This window comes from Mustela nigripes, chromosome 2, assembly GCF_022355385.1.
Source record: "Mustela nigripes isolate SB6536 chromosome 2, MUSNIG.SB6536, whole genome shotgun sequence".
Lineage (NCBI taxonomy): Eukaryota > Metazoa > Chordata > Mammalia > Carnivora > Mustelidae > Mustela > Mustela nigripes.
In genome coordinates, this window is record NC_081558.1 from 48,572,660 (window position 1) to 48,592,055 (window position 19,396).

Below are 19,396 nucleotides of genomic sequence, written 5' to 3' on the forward strand. Positions count from 1 at the left end.
TTATTTGTATATAGTTTAAAGGTATATAGTCTAAAAGAAATGCGTAGTATTAGATATTTTTGTTGTTTGCTACTTTTATGGTGATGATATAATGCACAGGCCAATTCTATTTTTACGGATCAAACTATCAGCTGTTGCTTTTCTTTTATTTTCACCAACCTCTTCCGCCCCATATTTCTTCCCCAAATCATTCTATCCTCTACTTTTAATCTGCCATGGACTGGAAAATTAGAAAAGAAAGTTTATAGATTATAATAAGCTACCAAAGAGTTAATAGACTGTGAAGTGATAGAGTTAAACCTTTGGCTTGCATAGGAGTTTAGAGCAAGATTTAGCTCAGAGTCAATTTTTGTTTCAGAGTTTGGGGATCTGTTATATGGAGTTGCTAGAACTCTGATGCATTGTTAAATATAGTTGAATTATACATATACGACTTAATTATACATGCTTTCTCATACACATAGCCTACACATTTTATTTTAGTAATATAAAACAGCTCATCATTTTCTTTTAATGTACAATAATTACTTCTAGTTTTAGGACAACTGTATTAACATTTGTATAACATCACATACACATAAATGTTCAGGAATGGATACTTTTAGATTTTTGAGTAATATTACAAATAGAGTTTATTTTTCATATAAAATCAGTATTCCAAGAACTTTTAAAATAATTTAACAGAAGAGAGGGAAGGCTTCTCATTAATTTCACCATTCAGACATATTAATTATTTCTAGTTTTATACATTTCTATTTATTTCTTTATCATTTAATTAATTTTTTTTTAAAAGAGAGCATGCTGGGGCATACAAGAAGGGGGAGGAGAATAGGGGTGGGTGATGGAGGGACTGAGGGAGAGTGGGAAGAGAATCTTAAGCAGACTCCATGCTAAGTGCAGAGCCCAACATGGGGCTTGGTCTGATGACACTGAGATCATGACCTGAGCCAAAATCAAGAGTTGACTGCTTAACCAACTGAGCTAACCATGTGTCCCTGCACATTCACTTTTAGTTCTTAATCATAAATACACATATTCTTACATCATTCTGATAAAAGAATATGAAATTATAATGATTAATAACATCTTGTTTTGGGGTATTTGGGTGGCTCAGTCAGTTAAGTGTCTGCCTTCGGCTCAGGTCATGATCCCCCAGGGTCGTGGAATGGATCTGAGCAGGGAGCCTGTTTCTCTGTCTCCCTCTGCCAATGCTCCCCCTGCTTGTGCTCTGTCAAATAATACAATAAATACAATCTTTAAAAAAATAAATACAATACAATAAATAAATACAATCTTAAAAAAAAGTATCATGTACTTTATATGGAGAATCCAAAAGACTCTACCCCTAAACTACTAGAACTCATACAGCAATTCAGTAATGTGGCAGGATACAAAATCAATGTGCAGAAATCAGTTGCTTTCTTATACACTAACAATGAAAATATAGAAAGGGAAACTAGAGAATCGATTCCATTTACTACAGCAATAAGAACCATAAGATATCTGGGAATAAACCTAACCAAAGAGGTAAAGGATCTGTACTTGAAGAACTACAGACACACATGAAAGAAACTGAAAAAGACACAAAAAAATGGAAGAGCATTCCATGCTCATGGGTCTGAAGAATAAACATTGTTAGAATGTCTATACTGCCTAGAGCCATCTATACTTTCAATGCCATCCCAATCAAAATTCCACTGTTATTTTTCAAAGAGCTGGAACAAACAATCCTAAAATTTGTATAGAACCAGAAGAGACCCTGAATTGCTAAGGAAATGTTGAAAAAGAATAACAAAACTGGGGGCATCATGTTGCCTGATATCAAGCTTTACTACAAAGCAGTTATCACTAAGACAGCATGGTACTGGCACAAAGCCAGACACATAGACAACTGGAACAGAATAGAGAGCCCAGATATGGACCCTCAACTCTATGGTCAAATAATCTTTGACAAAGCAGGAAAAAATATACAATATATTGAAGAGACTGTCTTTTCAAAAGACAGTCTTTTCAATAAATGGTGCTGGGAAAATTGGGCAGCTATGTATAGAATGAAACTCAACTGTTCTCTTACATCATACACAAAGATAAACTCAAAATGGATGAAAGACCTCAACATGAGGGAGGAATCCTTCAAAATCGCAGAGAACAACATAGGCAGTAACCTCTTCGACATTGGCCGCAGCAACTTCTTTCAAGACATGTTTCCAAAGGCAAAGGAAACAAAAGCAAAAATGAACTTTTTGGACTTCATCAAGATCAAAAGTTTCTGCACAGTAAAGGAAACAGTCAACAAAACAAAGAGGCAACCCATGGAATGGGAGAAGATATTCGCAAATGACAGTACAGACAAACAGCTGATATTCAAGATCTATAAAGAACTCAAACTCAACACACACAAAACAGATAATCATGTCAAAAAAAATGGGCAAAAGACATGAACAGATGCTTCTCCAAAGAAGACATACAAATGGCTAACAGAAACATGAAAAAATGTTCATCATCATTAGCCAATAGGGTGATTCAAATCAAAACCACATTGAGATACCACCTTATATCAGTTAGAATGGCCAAAATTAACAAGACAGTAAACATCATGTATTGGAAAGGATGTGGAGAAAGGGGAACCCTCTTATTCTGTTGGTGGGAATGCAAGTTGGTACAACCGCTTTGGAAAACAGTGTGGATATTCCTTAAGAAATTAAAAATAGAGCTTCCCTATGACCCTGCAATTGCACTACTGGGTATTTACCCCAAAGATACTGATGTAGTTAAAAGAAGGGCCATCTGTACCCCAGTGTTCATAGCAGCAATGGCCACAGTCGCCAAACTGTGGGAAGAACCTAGATGCCATTCTGTGGACGAATGGATAAAGAAGATATGGCCCATATATACTATGGAGTATTATGCCTCCATCAGAAAGGATGAATACCCAACTTTTGTATCAACATGGATGGGACTAGAGGAGATTATGCTGAGTGAATTAAGTCAAGCAGAGAGAGTCAAGTATCATATGGTTTCACTTACTTGTGGAGCATAAGGAATGACACAAAGGACATTGGCAGATGGAGAGGAGAAGTGAGTTGGGGGAAATCAGAGGGGGAGACAAACCATGAGAGACTGAGGACTCAGAAACAAACCGAGGGTTTGGGAGGGGGGGAAGATGGGGGGTTGGGTGAGCCTGGTGGTGGGTATTAAGGAGGGCACGTATTGCATGGAGCACTGGGTATGGTGCAAAAAACAATGAATTTTGGAGCACACACACACAAATAAATTTTAAGAAAGTATCATGTTTTAATTGTCATGTCTGTAAAACTTTAAACTAGGCATTATAGGTCTTAAAGTTAAGGATTCTTATCAATCATGAATTCAACATTTAGCCAGCAAAGAAACCAAGATGTTCCCTTTGCAGTAGATGTATTAGTCAATTTCAAGCAAAGAACAAAAAGTAAGAAAGATACATATTAATTTATGGATGATGATGATGATAAATATTTCAAATGAAAACATGTTCAGAACCTTTTCTTCTCCAATCATCTCTTCTCTGATTATACATATTTTAATCACATACTACAACCCATTATTTGATAAAAAACCAGAAAATCATTTTTCTCGAAGGTTATCAGCATCATTGTTTAACCAAATGATGAAATAAATTAAGATTCTAGAAAGTGATTATAGTCAGTACATATACACATGGATTGCAACACTAAAAAGGTAAATTATGTAAAGGTTTTTTTAATCTAACAGAATTTTTCCATGACTTGCTGAAAACTTTTTCCCCCAGTAGTCAGTTTATTGTCACTGAGTTGAGAATGGATTTGTCTTGAGTAATTGTGTTAATAACATTCACTCTGCAATACTAAATATTCTAGAAGAACAAGGTCCTGAACTAGAAATTCTCATATATGTATAAAATGGAAAGAGATTAGGGCATACTGGTGCCTTAATGTTACAGGTATGTGTTTGTAAGAACAGACATGGAGGACGTCTGATTTCTCTTCAGATCTTGAGGCTTTCTTAAATATGTTTTGGTTATTAAATGAAAAGGTATGTGGTAGAGAAGAGTTATTAAGTAAAGTTTATACCATATTCTAATTGGCTATGTTTAGAATAAATAAGTTCTAAACATATTTACATGTTATATCATCTGTGTTTAGAATATCATTTATTTTTTTTAAGATTTTATTTAAAGAATATCATTTATTCTTGATTTAAACTTGTTTGTAACTTTAATAATTGATATTTAGGTGACTAATGTGGGTCATCAATAAGATCCATAATTCTATAATTGTGAATGTCCCTACCATTAGTGTTCGAGATTTCAGGGTAGGTGCATTGTTTGCCCTGATTGTTAGGGACCACAGAGGGTTTGAGACTGAGAAATGCTTGTTTGTATTAGATATCTATGAAGCACACTTTTCCCTAGGCCTCTCCTTCCAGTTTCTACCCTTTTACCTCATGACTTCCATATGTGTGACTATGGCCAGACTACATCATCTTGACCATCTTGATTCCTGACTGAATCTTAATGTAGTAATTTTCCTTCTCTGTTTCTGACTCTGAGTTGTTACCAAGTTACCCAGTGGTCACTATTCAAAAAGAAAAGCTGCATCTCCTCTCTTTAGCAAATTTCCTCTTTAAATTGTTGGCCATAAATCTGTTCTTTTCTTTGGATAATAAAGGACATAAAATTCACTTGTACCCCTGAAGTTCACATCAGTGACTTGCTAGCCCAGCTGAAAATGACTCTCTGGTTCACCATGATAATTCCAGTAAGCAGGAATATTTTAGTCACAAGTTTCTGATAAAGTGAGTTCTTGATGAAAATATAATTAAGTCTGAATTTTTCATATATCTGAGCTATCCGTAAGAACAAAGTAGCTGCTTTTCACAGCCCCCAGTCCTCTGCCTTTCTTTATTGGAATTGACAGCTGCTATACAATCTACAAATGAAATATCTAGTTTTTGGTAATATGTATTCTTTTGACTTTGTCCTAAGAATGACTGCATTAAGCATTATCGTTGACTTGGCACTTACCAAGGCTAATTTTTTTCTTTCTTCTAGGTTACTCTGCATCATCTCCTCTCAGCCTTGACTTGGGGTTTACTAAAGTGATCAAACAATAAGGTTCCTCTCCCCTTACATTTTATTTTAGAAATCATGATTGGCACTCGTGCCATCAGCACACCTGTCTCTTGATTTCTTTCCATCCTAGGGACTTCCTGCAGATTCTACTGGATTTTACTCTGTTGTTACTATCAAGCCATTAGTCTTATTTTCCATCTAACTTAACTGCCTACTACTTGCCTTTATTCTTCACATTAAGACCATCTTAGAATTGTTTACTGTATATATGGTTTTGTCAGTGCCAAGATAGAAGCTCATCCAGTAATAGAAAGGGGAATGCAATACATGACAAACATAAAGGATAATGAAGGTACTATGTTGGAGAAGGTCATTTGATTTGGTTCATTTGGGCTTAGAGACCAGGTAGGTAGGTGTATCACAGTTAGAAGAGAATGCAGGTGTGGGAAATAATCAGATAAAAATCTGACATCAAAAAGTCTGGTATGGGAGTAAGAAATAAATGATGGAGTTTGAATTTGGAGGGTATACTTTGAACAATGGCAGCTTTGCAGGAGAAACTGGTCTCTCCGAATATAGTGTCAAGATAAGATCTTAGGCATGAAATAAAGTGTCATGTAGGAACTGATTGAAAAAATGACCACAGTTGTTTCTGCCTCTGTATCCATGCTTACCCCATTAAAAAGTGGAATTTATCTCTCTGTCTCTTGAAGCTAGGCTGGCTTTGTGGCTTGGGACTTGCTTTGGCCAATAGAATATGGCTGAAGTGACCAGTAGAGTAATAAATGGTGCTTTTCAGATACTTAACAAATGTCCAGTAAATTACTAACTATGAAAATGGTTTGAAACAATAAATAACTATCCACTGCAACCCCATTTACTGAAACAGAGGTTGTACAGAGTTTGGATTTCATGTTACAAGACAAGATGCATTCAACATCACTATGAGACCAATATTGACCAAGAAAGATACTAATTCCGGAGTCCGTCTTTTCTCTCTCTCTCTTTCTTTCTTTCTTTCTTTCTCTTTCTTTCTTTCTTTCTTTCTTTCTTTCTTTCTTTCTTTCTTTCTTTCTTTCTTTTTTAAACATATAGTATATTGTTTGTTTCGGGGTACAGGTCTGTGAATCATCAGTGTTAAACTATTCACAGCACTCATCATAGCACATACCTTCTCAATGTCCATCACCCAGCCACCCTCTATCTCTCCTACCACCCTCCCCTCCAGCAACCCTCAGTTTGTTTCCTGAGGTGAAGAGTCTCTTATGGTTTGTCTCTTCCTCTGGTTTCATCTTTTTTTTTTTTTTAAGATTTTATTTATTTATTTGACAGAGATTACAAGTAGGCAGAGAGGCAGGCAGAGAGAGAGTGGGAAATTGGCTCCCTGCTGAGCAGAGAGCCCGATGCGGGGTTCAGTCCCAGGACCCTGAGATCATGACCTGAGCCGAAGGCAGAGGCTTAACCCACTGAGCCACTCAGGCCCCCCTCTGGTTTCATCTTGTTTCATTTTTCCCTTCCTTCCCCTATGATCCTCTGTTTTTCTCATTGTATACCATATTCTACATCTTCTTTATCTATTCATCTGTTGATGGACATCTAGGCTCTTTCCATAGTCCATTTCTTTTTGCATATCATGAGGCTTGTTCTAAATTTAGAATGGGCTTAAGAGCCATAACTCTAGATTCTAAAGTGTAGAAGAAAATACAAAGATTATTAGTGGAAGAAATATTTTTGAAAAATCAAGTCACTTTAACTACCTTCATTTATTAGACAGTGTGTATGAAAAAAGAAAGGCATTCCAGAAGAAGTTAAATAGTAAAAAATTTTCTCCAAAATTTTTAAAATTAATTAATGACTTTACTAACCAAAATTTTTTAGAAAACAGAAGCTAGCACATTTTTGCAAGAATGTGGAGAAATTGGAATATTTGTATACTTTTGGTCATTTAAATTGGTGCAGTCACTATGGAAAACTGTATGGGGATTCCTCAAAAAATTAAAATTAGGGTTACCATATGCTCTAGCAATCCCGCTTCTAGGTATATATCCAAAAGAACTGATACCAGGATCTTAAAGAGATATCTGCCCTCCCAGTTCATTTATAGTATTAGTCACAACAGCCACGATAAGGAAACAACCTAAATGTCCATTGACAGATGAGTGGATAAAGAAAATATGACCTATACATATTGTAGAATATTATTTAGCCTAAAAAGAGAAGGAAATATTGCCATATGTAATGACATGGATGAACCAGGAGGACATACTGAATGAAATGAGCGAGTCACAAAAAGACAAATATAGCACGATTCCATTTATACACTTAGATACACTTAGATACACACTTGGATATACTTTAGGTATCTAAAATAGTCAAGCTCTGGATGCCTGGGTGGCTCAGTTGGTTAAGCCGCTGCCTTCGGCTCAGGTCATGATCCCAGGGTCCTGTGATTGAGACCCACATCTGGCTCCTTGCTCAGCGGGGAGCTTGCTTCTCTCTCTGCCTCTGCCTGCTGCTCTGCCTGCTTGTGTTCTCCCTCTCTCTCTTTCTCTCTGACAAATAAATAAATAAAATCTTTAAAAAATAAAATATTAAAGCTCATAGAAACAGTAGGATGGTGGTTGTCAGAGATTGAGGAGAGAGGGAAATGGAGAGTTGCTATTCAATGGGTATATAGTTTCATTTATGCAAGATGAGTAAGTTCTAGATATCTGCTGTACAGTATTATGCCTATAATTAACATTACTGCACCGTGCCCTTAAAATTTTTTCAAGAGGATAGTCATATAAGTGTTCTAACCACAATTTAAAAAATTGCAAAAGAAGTTCAATATGAACTAATAAGATTTTTAGTTCTTGTTCTCCAGATAAACCCAGATATGTGAGATTTAACAGTTCGAACTACTTGATCATTAAATTTTGGAAGAGAAAAGATTCAGAGATTATGTAGTCAGTTTTGTCATTTTGTAGTTGTTTAAAAGGGTGAAATCTTGCCATTTGCGACAACATGGATGGAACTAGAGCGTATCATGCTTAGCGAAATAAGTCAGGCGGAGAAAGACAACTATCATATGATCTCCCTGATATGAGGAAGTGGTGTTGCAACATGGGGGCTTAAGTGGGTACGAGAAGAATAAATGAAAGAAGATGGGATTGGGAGGGAGACAAACCATAAGTGACTCTTAATCTCACAAAACAAACTGAGGGTTGCTGGGGGGGGGGGGTTTGGGAGAAGGGGGTGGTATTATGGACATTGGGGAGGGTATGTGTTCTGGTGAGTGCTGTGAAGTGTGTAAACCTGGTGATTCACAGACCTGTACCCCTGGGGATAAAAATATATGTTTATAAAAAATAAAAAATTACATTAAAAAGAAAAAAAAAAGGGTCCTTTTTAGGTCCTATAAGTAGTAATGGCAGAACTTACTGTAACATTCGTTCATTTAGTCTTATCTGGTGCTTTGCCTATATAATCTAATGAGTTATTTCAGAAGTTATTTTAGTAGAAAAGATCTATCTTTAAGGCCAGAGTAAAAACACATAAGGGTTTAATTTTATAAAAATTGTCTGCCTTGAATTTTCTTGCATTCTTCCTTAAACACCATTATCATTGCTATTCTGATAGCATATTCCATTGCTAATTCCCTACAACAAATTTAAGAGCCCAAGGATCTATTGCCTACTAATTGGCAAGAAAGCCACATTTAGATTAATCTTGGGAAGAAAGAAATAGGTAGAATGCCAGGCTTTTTGTTTTTAACCTAAAGAAGAGAAAGAGAAAACTGATGGAGAAATTTAATAGTGTTCCTCCAAGTCATGAATGGTTTCTGCATTAGCATTGGATACCAACTTTTGCTTTTTTTTTTTTTTTTTTGGTGTGTGTATGTGTACATAAGCACAGTTTTAGGCACAAAGAGCCTAAGAAAGGAAAGTGAATATGAGACTGTCCTCTGGTAACTTGTAAATTAGTTACTGGCAGCATGAAGACATAAACGTAGGAAAAAGTATGCTATTGTCATCAGCAGTTCAGGCTGCTATAGCAGAATATCACAGATAGCAAACCTTTATTTCTCACTGCTTCAGACTCTGAGATGTCAAAGATCAAAGTGCCAGCAGATCTGGTATCTGGAGAAGGCCTGCCTCCTGTTTTGCAGATGGCTGTCTCCTCCTTGTGTCCTCATGTGATGGAGAGCAGAGAGAGAGGAAGTAAACTCTCTTGTTTTTTTGTTTTGTTTTGTTTTGTTTTTTGTTTTTTGTTTTTTAGGGCACTAATTCCATTCATGAGAGTTCCACTCTCGTGATCTACTCATTTCCTAAAGACCACCTCCACCCCCACTGTAGGAGGAGAGTTAGGATTTCAACATGTAAATTTTAAGGACTCAAACATTCATTCCATAACAGCTACTACATACAGCTTTTTGTATGGAACACCTAAAATGCTTTATACAGACAAAACAGTGCCATAAGACAATAGGAGATTGATATAACTTAGAGTGACTTAGAAAATCCTTTTTAAAAATGAGAGATTTGAGCTTGAAAGAAGGATGGAGAGGAATTTCTAATTAAGGAGCAGGGACCAGAATGTAATTCCAGGAGAATGGATAAATAAATGCAAAGGTTTAATCTGTCACTCTGAATATTCAGTGAAGTAATATGGAGATCTATGTGATTAGAGCAGTATAAGGAGAAATAAAGTCAAATTAGCGAGTGTAGTCAAGATTAATAGGACTATTTCTATGCTAGGATGAAGAAATCAGTGTATTATTCTGTACGCAAACATGATCTGACCAAATGGGCACTGTTATTGTTAATCCTGCCACTGGCAGACTACTATCGCACCACCTCTGACTTATCCGAAGCTTCACTGATAGTTTAATCTCTAATTACGGAAAACTATGGCATTTGATTTTTCTACTCTCATCAAACCTAAGGAGTCTAAAAGTACTAAGTCAATAGGAAGGTCACAGCTTAGCTCCAAGGCCACAATACCAAGGATAACTGGTATTTAGACTAGCTGTACCATTTCCCACAGTGTACCAAGATACTTGTTGGGAAAGAGAGAATTACCTTATTTCTAAAAGGCCTCTTGTGGAATTCCCTTAATTTGGATAAACTCTTAACTTGTCAGCCTAAGAAGGTGGGAATCTTACTTTAGATTTTTCAGATATTTCATTGGCACTTCCATATATTTCACTGACCTGTCAGTTCTTTCTTCTTTAAACTCTATTTTTGCTTGAAACTGTAGCATTGTGGGGTGCCTGGGTGGCTTAGTAAGTTAAGGATTTGCTTTCAGCTCAGGTCATGATCCTGGAGTCCCAGGATTGAGACCCGCTACAAACCCCACTTTGAGCCCAGAGTCAAGCTCCCACTGGGTGGGGAGTCTGCTTTTCCCTCTGACCTTCCCTCCTCTTGTGCTCTCTCTCTCTCTCAGAACAAAACAAAATTTTAGTATTGCATTTGATACAAAGGAGATACTTAGTAACTGTTAAATGACTGAATAAATGAATGGACTCTGTTGGTGATGCTTTATGAAGAACAGCTGATAGTAGTAGTAATGGTCTAATGTAAGCTTCTTGGGGGAAGGCATGGTGTCTGTTTGTCCTTTGCATTTTCCTGGACACTTAGCGTGCTGTTGCATAGATGGTAGGAGCTTATCTGATACTTTTGAACTGAATTGGCTCAATGACCAGAGGATGTTAAATTGGAAAGAAAATAAAGTTCTGACCTTTGCCTTAATGAGCTTTAAGAATAATACGACACAGGGGCATCATTATATATTTAAATTATCTAAGTAAACTCTAATTATTAGATAAGTACTGATGAAATTATCTAGTTTATCGTGGATATTTATTTCCTGACCTTCTTTGTCTTAGCTCTTTGAAACTGCACTAAGCTATAGGAACAAACTATGAGAAAAAAAATGTGGGTTTTGTTCTGGTAAAGGCAAAGAAGCCCTGTGTTTTGTTGATTGTTGGCTTTCCTCAATGTCTTCATTTTGTGCCCTGCACCTTTCATTGCTCTCTCTAGATGCATGATTCAGATGTTCTGTGTGATTTAGGCTACCCAGTGACTCTCAATTTCTAAGCCTGCTTTGGGGCAGCTGAGCCATCTTGTGATTATGTCTTGACCTTATGTCCCACAAATCATAGGTGCCCGCCTACAAGTCACAACACCAAGCTAGGTTTACTGTGCACTTGGTAGTTAATGCTCACTCTTGATCTCAGAAAGCAAATTATACAAACGAAGCTTTCCATGATAGTGCTGTGTGGCTACTGCAGTCATACATAATTTATCACACTGTCTCTTTTGTGTCAGACTTTTTGGAAACTACATTATAAGTATTATCTGATAGTAGGAACAGTATAGTGTCACAGTTAAAAATGACTTGTGAGTTAGACTGTCATTAAAACTCGACTCCAAAATGTATTAGTTATGTGACCTTGAGCCAGTTGTTCAGATTTTCAGGGTTTTTTTTTTTTCATCTTTTTTTTTTAATTTTTTATTTTTTTATAAACATATATTTTTAACCCCAGGGGTACATGTCTGTGAATCGCCAGGTTTACACACTTCACAGCACTCACCAAAGCACATACCCTCCCCAATGTCAAGTGTCAAGACTAAATGAAATGTTTGGCATATATTAAGCACTCAATAGATGCCTGTTTCATATAATAGTCCTGTTCTATATAATCTAATCTTCAAATAGAATTAATATAACTTAGAAGCCAAAGAGGGCTAGGTTGGAATCCTGTGCTACTTTTAAATTTTATGATCATTTTTGCACTGATGACAAAGGCAAAGGTGAACACAGGATGATTTGTATAATATTATCAACTCTTATTTATTTATTTTTAAAGATTTTATTTATTTATTTGACAGACAGAGATCACAAGTAGGCATAGAGGCAGGCAGAGAGAAAGAGAGGTGGAAGCAGGCTCCCTGCTGAGCAGAGAGCCCAATGCGGGGCTCAATCCCAGAACCCTGAGATCATGACCTGAGCCAAAGGCAGAGGCTTTAACCCAGTGCGCCACCCACGTGCCCCAACCAGCTCTAATTTAGAGAAGCACATATTGCATGGCATTAGCAGGTTGAATATTTTAGCTAGGCTACCTGTTACGTGAGTAGTAGATACTTACATTTAGCATCCATTCATTCTGGTTGGTCATTGCTCTTATTGTGCTGATTATTTAACAGTTTGAATTTTACACCGAGATGTAGGATATCAAATTATTTGTTATTGTTGCTGTTGTTATATGAATATAAACAGAGACATTCAAGAAACTTCAGAGGAAGAATTAAGGTACCCGTAGATGAAGTTTCAGAAACTGGCAGTTCTGTGAATCCGTTAGCCTCATGTTTTCTTGAATCCTTTCCCTGGAGTTCCTCTGTCTGTCTTCTTGACACACTACCTTTGTGTCACAGCTTCCTCAGAGTTTTTCTTTCTTTTGCGTGTGTGTATATGCGTGTTTGTTTTTATTTTGTTTTGAATTTTCAGGAGTATTTTCTGTTCTTTCACGTCCTTTTATGCCTTTCTGGTATTATTAATTGTTCCTATTTCTTTGTATATCCTAGTTCAAATTCCTCAGGTGATCCGATTACCCACCTCACTTCTTTCAGATGCTGACTGACCTATAGATAACTCATCTTTTGTTAACTACTCACCTCAGCTCTGTAGCTGAGGCCTTGTTTCACAAGGTTAAAAAAAAAAACATGGCTCAAATATGACAAGGATAGGCAGCACAGTTTGTCTTAAAATCTGTGTGGCTGGAGCAAGCATGATGATAAGATTGGTGATAATGTCCATGGATGCCATGACTTACTTACTTAGACATTTCAGTGGTTTACTTACTTACTGCAGCAGTTCTATTGAAAACTATGGCTTCTGATTCTTAGGCTTAGGTAGTAGAACCTAAAATAAATTAAATCTGGCACAGTATAAATGGTCCAATGAGAGGAAACCTGTGAAGAGGATTTGGGCCACTTCTTTTAGAACACTCTTATGTTTAATTTAAAGAAAACATCGGTCTAAGTATGGGCCTTTTAGGAGCCACAATGGTGCAGTGTCAGTACTGTTCATGGTATGGTGAACCAAACAAAACAGAATGAACACACAAACAAAAATTTATTAGAATGCACCATTAGATACCAAGTATATTTACTGATCATTGAAGGTTATGTTCTACTGTCCAGAAAGATTTAGCTATAGTTTTTCAGCATGTCTGGAAGATTATTGTTCTTTAATCATAGAAAAGAAACACTACTTTTGTCATATGCTAACACGGCACTGAATAATCAGTACTTAGAAGTATTTAATAGTGAGTACTAATAAAAGAAGTACTATTTAAAACATGGAAGATTGGGAATCACTTATTTCATTCCTGCATTGTTCCTTGGACAGAACACACTAATTTGTTAAAAAATTTACCTCTGTCGGGGCACCTGGGTGGTTCAGTGGGTTAAAGCCTCTGCCTTCAGCAGGGAGCCTACTTCCCTTCTTCTCTCTCTGCCTGCCTCTTTGCCTACTTGTGATCTCTGTCAAATAAATAAAATCTTAAAAAAAATTAAATTAAAAAAAATTACCTCTGTCTTGTTTTAGCTTTAAATAAACTTTAGTCACCAAAGTGGGTTTTGGAGAATCATCACAATACCAAAGTTCCATGTTTGACTTCCCAAAATTCAACAAAGCACCACAAAAGCCCCATGTCATTAAATTAATAAATGAATAAATAGCTCCTTGAAGCAGATGGAAGAAAAAATATGTTCTGCTCATTGTGTCAATTTGTACTGGTCTTGTCCATCACCGATCCTGTTGTAAATATTTTTTTGCCTTTTTGAATTTAATTTTCACTTATTCTAATGATATAATAATTTTCACTTATTCTAATTACTTCATAGCATCAATATTTAAGATGAGTTTCTGTAATGTCAAGGTCTGACTTAGGCTGTGTCAGACTCATCAGACAGCTTTGGAAAACAGCACACTGAGTAGAATTGCTTTACCCATTTAGGGCATAGCTGACTATAAGTGACTCTTGATTGGTTAGTAGTTTTTGTGCTCCACACACTGATCTACAAAAATATGGGTTTTCTTACACATATTAATTTTGAGAAAAATTAATATTCATAACAAAGAAACAAAACAGCTTCAAGGTAGTCTTGTTTTTGCATCTTAAAAACAAGGTTTTCCTTATTTCATTGTAAGTGACTTGCCTTATTTAATATGTGTTTGGCATTTTGCCTGTTTAACTTTTTGAAAGTATTATTTTAATACTGTTTGTGTTACCTAACAAAAAACAATATATAAATTCTTCTTAATCATTATACAGCTGCTCATTGAAATATGAGATATTTAGGTCTTTTCAAATATTTTAAGCAAAGGAAACACCTGGCTAATGCCACAAGGAACACATGAGATCTCTGTGTGCTAATAGTGCCAGGGTATAGCATGAGGTTCAACACAGTTAACAAATACTGGGAGCATGAGATACAACCAAAAGGCTTTTTCACACATGATTTATTTGAGGTTTGAAACAAATTGAATACCCATGGGTAGGGAAGAAATGAGTTTCTAAGTCTCTGTACAGAAAATTTAGCATTATTTGCTGATGGGTAGCATGACCAAAGGACATATGAAGGACATATAAAGATTGCATGTATCTCCAAGATTACAGGTTAGGAGAATCTTTAGCCATGCCCATTAAACATTTAGCACTAAATGTGTGGTTTCTGTATCTGTGTGTATGTTCTATAAGACATGGTAACTGATGAAAAATATCACCATAGATAAATGCTTAGTTCTGTCCTATCTGACTTGGTAGTTGGCAGTCAGAAAGAGGAAGTTATGACTTGAGCTTGACTTTGAAGGAAATATAATGTGCATAGTTTGGGAAATGCTCCATAAGGTGACCTTCAGTGAGTCACACTCGTATGTGATCCTGTCCCTTGAGTGTGAGCAGACCTGTGACTCACTTGCTTCTAACACACACATATGAATACATGCCACATTTGAGCAGAGTGGAATGAGATATGAGATGAGTGTTCTGACTTGCTGGCTTTGAAGAAATGGGCTGCCACGTAGTGAGAGGAACTCTCAGTGCCCTCTTAAAGCCGAGAGTGGCACCTAACCCATAGATAGCGAGAACATGGACACCTCAGCTCCACAGCTGAAAGGCACTGAATCCCGCCACCAACCACATGAGCTTAGAAGGCGACCCAGAAGGAAGTCAGTCCACCTGACAGTGTTGCCTTATGAGACCCTGAGCAGAGGTTGTAGCTCAGCTATGCTTGGACTTCTGGCCCATGGAAACTGAGAAATCCATGTGTGTTGCTTTAAGCCACTAAATTTGTGGAAATCTGTTAAGTAGCAATAGAAACTAATACAGATAAATAAGAAAAAAAGATGAGTATATTCTAGATGTATAGAGCCACATGCACTAAGATCCAGAGATCAAAATAAGGTTGATGTATTTTTTTTATCTCCTCATGTATAGAACAAGCATTTCCTTGGTGCTGAATGTGTGCTAGAGCCCTACCAGGAAATGAATAGGGAACTGAAGTTAAGAGAGCTTGAGAAATTTGCCCAAGGTTATAAGGAGAGAAGAGTAGAATACAAGAAATCTGTGGGGAAAATGAAAGCGTTGTTCATGTAGCATCACGACTAGAAAGGTCTCTGAGCACTTACTTTCCATTTTGCATATGCCTTCTCTTATTTCCTTTGTGCTACAGTTGAAATTTTGCATACAATCAGCCTGAAAGCACTCGTTTTCCCTAGTGTCCAGGGAAGCATTAGAATAATTAAAGAATAAATAACTGGGATTATCTCTGTGAAATATACAGAGTTTCTAAAGCAAGTATACTGTTTCTCTACTAAGTTTCCCAGAGGATAGAATAGAATGCTGAAAACTGAAACAAATAGATCTTGACGAACAGTAGGAATAGGAGCTAAATCATTGTTTTGATCTTAAAACTTGAAAGCTTAAGTCCTTAAAATACTAAGAACTTTGAACTTTGGTCTGACTAAATTTGAAGCTGTTAAATTGTTTGCCTTCTGGAAATTCTTAGAAGCTTCCCTAATGGAGAATTGCTGCTGCTTCAGGTTTCTCGACTTGTAATTTTTGGGAAAAAAAAAAAAAAGTTTTTGGCCTATTGTGAAAAAGGAAAAGTCCTTTGTTCAACTGAATAATTTGAATAAATGAAGTATTTGTAAATAAAATCCTTTTTGAAATGAGTACCACTGGTGCTCTGCCAGATCTCTCTGGATCTCTTTCTCTCTTTGGGTGCATCCTTCTCCTGACATGTGTTTGGTTTGCTTGTGGATTGCGTGTGCACTTCTCTTAGGTAGCCTGCCACAGGGCTAGGAAAAGCTTTATCCACCTCCTGCAGAATTTATTTCTCACTCACTGGAGCTCCTCCCTCCTGCAGTAGCACTGTCAATGAATAGCAAAGCCCAACCACTATACCTAGGTTTGGAAACTGAATTTAATTTAAACTCCTGAGACCTCCTGCTGGAATAGACTTAGAAACTCTGAAGAGGCATTGCCTGAAATCCCATTTTTATTGGGTTTTCTTCCCTTTCTTACTCTACTTCCCTCCACAGTCCATTACTTATCTCCTGTGGGAGCACTTCATTAATAAATAAAGCACTTTCACCCAAGTCAAATCCTGATCTCAGGGTCTCCTTCTAGGGGACCCAATCTAAGACAGATACCTTCTTAAGTGCTTGCTGAAATAATAAATTTAGTTATCAATACAGAATTACCTAAGTAACAGGTACAAAAAGAGATATTTTAAAATAGGTAGTTGACTTGAATTTTTGTCATTTTAGTAGCATTTTTTTTTTTCTGGATAATAAAAGCAGTCACATCAGATACTGAGTTAAAAGTAAAATTAAGTAAATTAAATTATCCATAGCTGGTGGCACCTGGCTGGCTCAGTAGGTTAAGCATCTGGCTCTTGGTTTCAGCTCACATCATGATCGCAGGGTCCTGAGATCAGGCCCCACATGGGCTTCATGCTCGACATGGAATCTGCTTGACATTATTTTCCTCTGTTCTTTCCCCTACTCATGCTCTCTCTCTCAAATAAATAACTAAGATCTTTCAAAAGAAATTTTCCATAGCTGTTATTTATATCTTGGTAAATCCCCCCCCCCCAAAATTTCCCCACCTCATTTCCAACTAAGACTGAATCTTTGAGTAAGTTTACTAATTTTTCTTAAATAAAAATATTATTCTAATCAACATAGAGAATTACAGGAGTTCCTGGGTTGGCTCAGTCAGTTAAGGGACTGCCTAAAGCTCAGGTTGTAATCCTAGGGTCCTAGGATCTGCCCTGCATTGGGCTCCCTGCACAGTAGGGAGCCTGCTTCTCCCTCTCTCTGTGTTGCTCCCCTTGCTTGTACTCTCTCTGTCAAACAAATAAATAAAACCTTAAAAAAAAAAGAAGCCAATATACAGAACGACACCCTTCTTTGTTATACAAAGGTGGTTTAGTTACTTAATGTATTTTAAAATAAATAGCAGTACTTTTCATGTTTTAAATTACCAAGAAAAGGGAAGGAAGGGAAGGGAAAGGAAAGGAAGAGAAGGGAAGAAAAAGGAGGGGAGGAGAAGGGAATGAAAAGGAAGAAAATAATGAAAGGAATGAAGAAGACATAATTAAAATAGAAATCTCTCCCTTCCATTTTACTTTGCAACTTTAACCACCATTTAAAGCTTGGTGAAGATCATTCCAGATTCTATATGCATATATAAAACACACACACAAATCTGTGTATATAATGAGTGTTTGTATTGTCACTTTTTATGAAACTGATTATACTACATACACATTTCTGCAGGTTACTTCCTTTAATCTAGGAACATGTTGAACTCAGTCCACACTAGAGCATAGAGATTTATTTCAGTTTTACTAATAGGCAACTGCTATTTCTCCTGTTAAATAGTACTTCACTTCTTATCCTTGCGCATCTCTGTATGCATATGTAGGGATAGTTATTCTGTATAACAAAATCCTAATAATCTACTTGCTGATTTTTAATAAGAAGTATTTAAATCAGTATGTAACCCAGTGAGTTTAGAAAAAATTAGTCCCTTCTGAGTGCAAACCCCTAGTTTCTAATGAATACTTCCCTCCCTAACATCCTTGCTTCTTTCTCAAAATATGGTCTTGATGTCAGTGAATGAGCAGCTTATGTATCCTCATTTGAAATGTTGATATAATCAAATTGCCCTACAAGTTGCACTTAATAAATATTTGCTCTAATAGTTCAGATATTTAGATATCACTGAGTGCATCAGTTTTTATATTTGTAAATAATTTGCCGGTTTGTCTTTAATATTAAAGTTGATTATAGTATTATTTGCAATATGGAAGTTTAATTCCTTTTCTTAAAAAATATTTGGATATTATTTAATTTTATGTAATTCCTTTATCGTTTCTGGCTTTTATTTCATTCTTGAGGAAATATGCTTTCTCCAACTAACATATATTTTTTCTTCTAGTATTTTATTTTATTTATTTATATATTTATTTTAAGATAGAGCAAATGAGCTTTGGAGGCATAAAGGGAAAGGGAGAGAGAATTTTTTTTTTTTTAAGATTTATTTATTTATTTTGGAGAAAGTTGGACGGGGAAAGGCCCAGGCAGAGGGAGAGAGAAACTCAAGCATACTCCTTGCTGAGCACAGAGCCCAAGGGAGGGCTCCATCTCATGACCCCAAGATCATGACCTGAGCCGGAACCCAAGAGTGGATGCTTAACTGACGAGCCACCCAGACATGACATCTTTCAGTATTTTAAATTTTATTTTCTCTCATGAATTAATTTGGAATTATATATGTGATAGAGGGAGATGCAAGATAGTCATCTAACTTTTTTTCCCCCCAAGATGATAATATGTTGTAGATACTCATGCTACTAAATGATCCATCCTCCACCTATTCATTTGGAATCATATATTTTCATATAAGAATGTGTATGTATGTGGAAATTCATGTATATGTATGTCTACTCCAGACTCTTTTCTGTTGTCCTGATTTCTCATTTACACTTCAGCAATGTACTGATGTAATTGTTGCAGCTTTAGGATATGTTTGCATATGTGATAGGGCAAGATCTCAGTCATTCTTCTCCTACTTTAAATTATTCTAGCTAAATTCCCCCATTTATCTTTCCTTCCTGCTTCTCTCGCTTTATGTACCCCAGACCTTTTGGAGAAATCCACATGTTTTCAGGCTTGGTAATCTCATTCTAAAGTCAATATATTTGGAGATGTTTTGTAAACTCTAGGCTTTGATGCACAAAGATAAGA